An 8,389-nucleotide genomic window follows, 5' to 3' on the forward strand; every position below is an offset into this window, starting at 1 on the left:
GCTGGAATCCCAGTCCTTCCCACCATCCCTGGCCCTGACTGGCTGGAATCCCAGTCGCTCCCTCCATCCCTGGCCCTGACTGGCTGGAATCCCAGTCCCTCCCTCTATCCCTGGCCCTGACTGGCTGGAATCCCAGTCCTTCCCACCATCCGTGGCCCTGACTGGCTGGAATCCCAGTCCCTCTCACCATCCCTGGCCCTGACTGGCTGGAATCCCAGTCCCTCTCACCATCCCTGGCCCTGACTGGCTGGAATCCCAGTCCCTCCCTCCATCCCTGGCCCTGACTGGCTGGAATCCCAGTCCCTCTCACCATCCCTGGCCCTGACTGGCTGGAATCCCAGTCCCTCCCTCCATCCCTGGCCCTGACTGGCTGGAATCCCAGTCCCTCTCACCATCCCTGGCCCTGACTGGCTGGAATCCCAGTCCCTCTCACCATCCCTGGCCCTGACTGGCTGGAATCCCAGTCCCTCTCACCATCCCTGGCCCTGACTGGCTGGAATCCCAGTCCCTCTCACCATCCCTGGCCCTGACTGGCTGGAATCCCAGTCCCTCCCTCCATCCCTGGCCCTGACTGGCTGGAATCCCAGTCCCTCCCTCCATCCCTGGCCCTGATTGGCTGGAATCCCAGTCCTTCCCACCATCCCTGGCCCTGATTGGCTGGAATCCAAGTCCCTCCCTCCATCCCTGGCTCTGATTGGCTGGAATACCAGTCCCTCCCTCCATCCCTGGCCCTGAATGGCTGGAATACCAGTCCCTCCCTCCATCCCTGGCCCTGACTGGCTGGAATCCCAGTCCCTCCCTCCATCCCTGGCCCTGACTGGCTGGAATCCCAGTCCCTCCCTCTATCCCTGGTTCTGATTGGCTGGAATACCAGTCCCTCCCTCCATCCCTGGCCCCGATTGGCTGGAATACCAGTCCCTCCCTCCATCCCTGGCCCTGACTGGCTGGAATCCCAGTCCCTCCCTCCATCCCTGGCCCTGACTGGCTGGAATCCCAGTCCCTCCCTCCATCCCTGGCTCTGATTGGCTGGAATCCCAGTCCCTCCCTCCATCCCTGGATCTGATTGGCTGGAATCCCAGTCCTTCCCACCATCCCTGGCCCTGACTGGCTGGAATCCCAGTCCTTCCCACCATCCCTGGCCCTGACTGGCTGGAATCCCAGTCGCTCCCTCCATCCCTGGCCCTAACTGGCTGGAATCCCAGTCCCTCCCTCCATCCCTGGATCTGATTGGCTGGAATCCCAGTCCTTCCCACCATCCCTGGCCCTGACTGGCTGGAATCCCAGTCCCTCCCTCTATCCCTGGCCCTGACTGGCTGGAATCCCAGTCCTTCCCACCATCCCTGGCCCTAACTGGCTGGAATCCCAGTCCCTCTCACCATCCCTGGCCCTGACTGGCTGGAATCCCAGTCCCTCTCACCATCCCTGGCCCTGACTGGCTGGAATCCCAGTCCCTCCCTCCATCCCTGGCCCTGACTGGCTGGAATCCCAGTCCCTCTCACCATCCCTGGCCCTGACTGGCTGGAATCCCAGTCCCTCCCTCCATCCCTGGCCCTGACTGGCTGGAATCCCAGTCCCTCTCACCATCCCTGGAGCTGACTGGCTGGAATCCCAGTCCCTCTCACCATCCCTGGCCCTGACTGGCTGGAATCCCAGTCCCTCTCACCATCCCTGGCCCTGACTGGCTGGAATCCCAGTCCCTCTCACCATCCCTGGCCCTGACTGGCTGGAATCCCAGTCCCTCCCTCCATCCCTGGCCCTGACTGGCTGGAATCCCAGTCCCTCCCTCCATCCCTGGCCCTGATTGGCTGGAATCCGAGTCCTTCCCACCATCCCTGGCCCTGATTGGCTGGAATCCCAGTCCCTCCCTCCATCCCTGGCCCTGACTGGCTGGAATCCCAGTCCCTCCCTCCATCCCTGGCCCTGACTGGCTGGAATCCCAGTCCCTCCCTCCATCCCTGGCCCTGATTGGCTGGAATCCCAGTCCTTCCCACCATCCCTGGCCCTGATTGGCTGGAATCCAAGACCCTCCCTCCATCCCTGGCCCTGATTGGCTGGAATCCCAGTCCCTCTCACCATCCCTGGCCCTGACTGGCTGGAATCCCAGTCCCTCCCTCCATCCCTGGCCCTGACTGGCTGGAATCCCAGTCCCTCTCACCATCCCTGGCCCTGAATGGCTGGAATCCCAGTCCCTCCCTCCATCCCTGGCCCTGACTGGCTGGAATCCCAGTCCCTCCCTCCATCCCTGGCCCTGACTGGCTGGAATCCCAGTCCTTCCCACCATCCCTGGCCCTGACTGGCTGGAATCCCAGTCCCTCCCTCCATCCCTGGCCCTGACGGGCTGGAATCCCAGTCCCTCCCTCCATCCCTGGCCCTGACTGGCTGGAATCCCAGTCCCTCCCTCCATCCCTGGCTCTGATTGGCTGGAATACCAGTCCCTCCCTCCATCCCTGGCCCTGAATGGCTGGAATACCAGTCCCTCCCTCCATCCCTGGCCCTGACTGGCTGGAATCCCAGTCCCTCCCTCCATCCCTGGCCCTGACTGGCTGGAATCCCAGTCCCTCCCTCTATCCCTGGCTCTGATTGGCTGGAATACCAGTCCCTCCCTCCATCCCTGGCCCTGATTGGCTGGAATACCAGTCCCTCCCTCCATCCCTGGCCCTGACTGGCTGGAATCCCAGTCGCTCCCTCCATCCCTGGCCCTGACTGGCTGGAATCCCAGTCCCTCCCTCCATCCCTGGCTCTGATTGGCTGGAATCCCAGTCCCTCCCTCCATCCCTGGATCTGATTGGCTGGAATCCCAGTCCTTCCCACCATCCCTGGCCCTGACTGGCTGGAATCCCAGTCCTTCCCACCATCCCTGGCCCTGACTGGCTGGAATCCCAGTCGCTCCCTCCATCCCTGGCCCTGACTGGCTGGAATCCCAGTCCCTCCCTCTATCCCTGGCCCTGACTGGCTGGAATCCCAGTCCTTCCCACCATCCCTGGCCCTGACTGGCTGGAATCCCAGTCCCTCTCACCATCCCTGGCCCTGACTGGCTGGAATCCCAGTCCCTCTCACCATCCCTGGCCCTGACTGGCTGGAATCCCAGTCCCTCCCTCCATCCCTGGCCCTGACTGGCTGGAATCCCAGTCCCTCTCACCATCCCTGGCCCTGACTGGCTGGAATCCCAGTCCCTCCCTCCATCCCTGGCCCTGACTGGCTGGAATCCCAGTCCCTCTCACCATCCCTGGCCCTGACTGGCTGGAATCCCAGTCCCTCTCACCATCCCTGGCCCTGACTGGCTGGAATCCCAGTCCCTCCCTCCATCCCTGGCCCTGACTGGCTGGAATCCCAGTCCCTCTCACCATCCCTGGCCCTGACTGGCTGGAATCCCAGTCCCTCCCTCCATCCCTGGCCCTGACTGGCTGGAATCCCAGTCCCTCCCTCCATCCCTGGATCTGATTGGCTGGAATCCCAGTCCTTCCCACCATCCCTGGCCCTGACTGGCTGGAATCCCAGTCCTTCCCACCATCCCTGGCCCTGACTGGCTGGAATCCCAGTCGCTCCCTCCATCCCTGGCCCTGACGGGCTGGAATCCCAGTCCCTCCCTCTATCCCTGGCCCTGACTGGCTGGAATCCCAGTCCTTCCCACCATCCCTGGCCCTGATTGGCTGGAATCCCAGTCCCTCTCACCATCCCTGGCCCTGACTGGCTGGAATCCCAGTCCCTCTCACCATCCCTGGCCCTGACTGGCTGGAATCCCAGTCCCTCCCTCCATCCCTGGCCCTGACTGGCTGGAATCCCAGTCCCTCTCACCATCCCTGGCCCTGACTGGCTGGAATCCCAGTCCCTCCCTCTATCCCTGGCCCTGACTGGCTGGAATCCCAGTCCCTCTCACCATCCCTGGCCCTGACTGGCTGGAATCCCAGTCCCTCTCACCATCCCTGGCCCTGACTGGCTGGAATCCCAGTCCCTCTCACCATCCCTGGCCCTGACTGGCTGGAATCCCAGTCCCTCTCACCATCCCTGGCCCTGACTGGCTGGAATCCCAGTCCCTCCCTCCATCCCTGGCCCTGACTGGCTGGAATCCCAGTCCCTCCCTCCATCCCTGGCCCTGATTGGCTGGAATCCCAGTCCTTCCCACCATCCCTGGCCCTGATTGGCTGGAATCCCAGTCCCTCCCTCCATCCCTGGCTCTGATTGGCTGGAATACCAGTCCCTCCCTCCATCCCTGGCCCTGAATGGCTGGAATACCAGTCCCTCCCTCCATCCCTGGCCCTGACTGGCTGGAATCCCAGTCCCTCCCTCCATCCCTGGCCCTGACTGGCTGGAATCCCAGTCCCTCCCTCTATCCCTGGTTCTGATTGGCTGGAATACCAGTCCCTCCCTCCATCCCTGGCCCCGATTGGCTGGAATACCAGTCCCTCCCTCCATCCCTGGCCCTGACTGGCTGGAATCCCAGTCCCTCCCTCCATCCCTGGCCCTGACTGGCTGGAATCCCAGTCCCTCCCTCCATCCCTGGCTCTGATTGGCTGGAATCCCAGTCCCTCCCTCCATCCCTGGATCTGATTGGCTGGAATCCCAGTCCTTCCCACCATCCCTGGCCCTGACTGGCTGGAATCCCAGTCCTTCCCACCATCCCTGGCCCTGACTGGCTGGAATCCTAGTCGCTCCCTCCATCCCTGGCCCTGACTGGCTGGAATCCCAGTCCCTCCCTCCATCCCTGGATCTGATTGGCTGGAATCCCAGTCCTTCCCACCATCCCTGGCCCTGACTGGCTGGAATCCCAGTCCCTCCCTCTATCCCTGGCCCTGACTGGCTGGAATCCCAGTCCTTCCCACCATCCCTGGCCCTGACTGGCTGGAATCCCAGTCCCTCTCACCATCCCTGGCCCTGACTGGCTGGAATCCCAGTCCCTCTCACCATCCCTGGCCCTGACTGGCTGGAATCCCAGTCCCTCCCTCCATCCCTGGCCCTGACTGGCTGGAATCCCAGTCCCTCTCACCATCCCTGGCCCTGACTGGCTGGAATCCCAGTCCCTCCCTCCATCCCTGGCCCTGACTGGCTGGAATCCCAGTCCCTCTCACCATCCCTGGCCCTGACTGGCTGGAATCCCAGTCCCTCTCACCATCCCTGGCCCTGACTGGCTGGAATCCCAGTCCCTCTCACCATCCCTGGCCCTGACTGGCTGGAATCCCAGTCCCTCTCACCATCCCTGGCCCTGACTGGCTGGAATCCCAGTCCCTCCCTCCATCCCTGGCCCTGACTGGCTGGAATCCCAGTCCCTCCCTCCATCCCTGGCCCTGATTGGCTGGAATCCGAGTCCTTCCCACCATCCCTGGCCCTGATTGGCTGGAATCCCAGTCCCTCCCTCCATCCCTGGCCCTGACTGGCTGGAATCCCAGTCCCTCCCTCCATCCCTGGCCCTGACTGGCTGGAATCCCAGTCCCTCCCTCCATCCCTGGCCCTGATTGGCTGGAATCCCAGTCCTTCCCACCATCCCTGGCCCTGATTGGCTGGAATCCAAGACCCTCCCTCTATCCCTGGCCCTGATTGGCTGGAATCCCAGTCCCTCTCACCATCCCTGGCCCTGACTGGCTGGAATCCCAGTCCCTCCCTCCATCCCTGGCCCTGACTGGCTGGAATCCCAGTCCCTCTCACCATCCCTGGCCCTGAATGGCTGGAATCCCAGTCCCTCCCTCCATCCCTGGCCCTGACTGGCTGGAATCCCAGTCCCTCTCACCATCCCTGGCCCTGACTGGCTGGAATCCCAGTCCCTCCCTCCATCCCTGGCCCTGACTGGCTGGAATCCCAGTCCCTCTCACCATCCCTGGCCCTGACTGGCTGGAATCCCAGTCCCTCTCACCATCCCTGGCCCTGACTGGCTGGAATCCCAGTCCCTCTCACCATCCCTGGCCCTGACTGGCTGGAATCCCAGTCCCTCCCTCCATCCCTGGCCCTGACTGGCTGGAATCCCAGTCCCTCCCTCCATCCCTGGCCCTGATTGGCTGGAATCTCAGTCCTTCCCACCATCCCTGGCCCTGATTGGCTGGAATCCCAGTCCCTCCCTCCATCCCTGGCCCTGACTGGCTGGAATCCCAGTCCCTCCCTCCATCCCTGGCCCTGATTGGCTGGAATCCCAGTCCTTCCCACCATCCCTGGCCCTGATTGGCTGGAATCCAAGACCCTCCCTCCATCCCTGGCCCTGATTGGCTGGAATCCCAGTCCCTCTCACCATCCCTGGCCCTGACTGGCTGGAATCCCAGTCCCTCCCTCCATCCCTGGCCCTGACTGGCTGGAATCCCAGTCCCTCTCACCATCCCTGGCCCTGAATGGCTGGAATCCCAGTCCCTCCCTCCATCCCTGGCCCTGACTGGCTGGAATCCCAGTCCCTCCCTCCATCCCTGGCTCTGATTGGCTGGAATACCAGTCCCTCCCTCCATCCCTGGTCCTGATTGGCTGGAATCCCAGTCCTTCCCACCATCCCTGGCCCTGATTGGCTGGAATCCAAGACCCTCCCTCCATCCCTGGCCCTGATTGGCTGGAATTCCAGTCCTTCCCTCCATCCCTGGCCCTGATTGGCTGGAATCCCAGTCCTTCCCACCATCCCTGGCCCTGATTGGCTGGAATCCAAGACCCTCCCTCCATCCCTGGCCCTGATTGGCTGGAATTCCAGTCCTTCCCTCCATCCCTGGCCCTGATTGGCTGGAATTCCAGTCCTTCCCACCATCCCTGGCCCTGACTGGCTGGAATCCCAGTCCCTCCCACCATCCCTGGCCATTTTGTGTTACAGTGACCACTTTGTTCCAGAACCTTCTCTGAGGCCTCAGTTAAACAGAGGTATCTCTTTCTCTCCCTGAGTCTCCAGAGTCAGAAGGAGGCCAGGTTCCTTTGGCCAAAAGGAAGGAAAGGGTCTGTGGGGTCTGAGGAAGGGGAGACAGGGACTCAGGGCAAGTGGGGAGTCAGGGCTTTGGGGGCTGGGAGAGAGAAGTGGGAAAGAGACCCTCCCTTTGGGCCCTAGCTGGGGAGGATCCCACCGGTCCTTGCCTCCGCCTTTGGGAAAGGAGACCCTCTCAGCCCCCTGGACTCACTCCTGCCACTCATTCCTAGGGCTGGGACTCCGAGGAGTTTCCTAGGCATTGTCACCTTCTGCCCTCCATGGCCATTGGCACTGGCCTTTTCCCCATTGCCTTCCCTCCCTCAGCCCTGTGGACCTCCTCCTCCTTCGCACTCAGAGCAACCCTTCTCTACGGCTGAGGAGACGGCCTCTGACCCAGGGAAGCTCTGGCCATAAAGGACTGAAGGAGAGGCCTTTCTGGGGCTGCAGGAATCAGGGTCTTTGTACTGAAGGTAAGCCTTTATTCCTGGAGCTGGAAGAGGACCTTTGTTTAAATGCTTTAGACCAGGATTGTGTGGAAGGGTTGCAGCTGAGAGAGTGAGTCCATGCTTTGCAGGCATAAAGCCCCAAATTCAGTCTGTTAAGTTTAGAAAAATAGTCTCATTTGCAAAAATGAAATAATTTTTTTGACTAGTTTCTAAATGGGGAGGGGGCCACGATGATGGGAGGGCATGGATTAGATCTGTAAAGTAATATAGGTCTTATCCAGCCCAAGAGCTAGAGCTTCTCCACCTGGGACATAAAGCAGGCCCTCCCCTCCTCCTCTGTGTGAAAGAGAAGTCAAATTCTCATCAGAGATGATGATACAGCATGAAAAATTTGCATTCCTGCATTTAAAAATCTGAGGAGTCCTTTATCCTGTTGGTTAACCCTAGAGAGTAGACCCACTGAACCCATAAGTGACTGGTGAGTCGACATATAGATAAATCCAACTGATTCAGTGATTCTACTCTGATCAGGACTAGGCATAGTATACAGGCTAGGATTTAGGTCTGCATGTCGCTAGAACAGGATATTCCCAAGACAAGATGGACAGGCAACAGTGTGGAAAATGGGCACTCTCCACATGGGCAGAGACACTATCAGAATTGTGACTTCTGTGCATGCAGAAGGCTGCCATGGGAATTGGGTGCTCCCTTTCCATCAGCTCAATCCTCTGGTGCCCCCTGATCCTGGGAGGAAGGCTGGATCCCATGGAAGGGGAGCAGCCTGAGAAGAGAGAGCTCCTTTCCTGCCCTTCTTGACTGGGGGCCTCCCTGGAGAAGGGCCATTTGTAGACTCATTCCACCCAGAGAAACACTGGAGCATAGAGAGTTCTGCTGGTTTGACCACTGGAAGAATGAGGAACCACCAGGCCAGACGGCCTGACCCAGCAAAACCCTCTATGCTCCAGTGTTGCTCCGAGTGGAATCAGACTACAACTGGCCATTCAGTGACCCAGGTCCTACCATACAGTTGTGGAAGGCATCCCGCATGGCCATTCCATGCCTGGTGAGAGTGTTGGTGTGAGGT

The sequence above is a fragment of the Sceloporus occidentalis genome, unplaced genomic scaffold, assembly GCF_023333645.1.
Source record: "Sceloporus occidentalis isolate IW3139 unplaced genomic scaffold, rSceOcc1.0.p SCAF_21, whole genome shotgun sequence".
Lineage (NCBI taxonomy): Eukaryota > Metazoa > Chordata > Lepidosauria > Squamata > Phrynosomatidae > Sceloporus > Sceloporus occidentalis.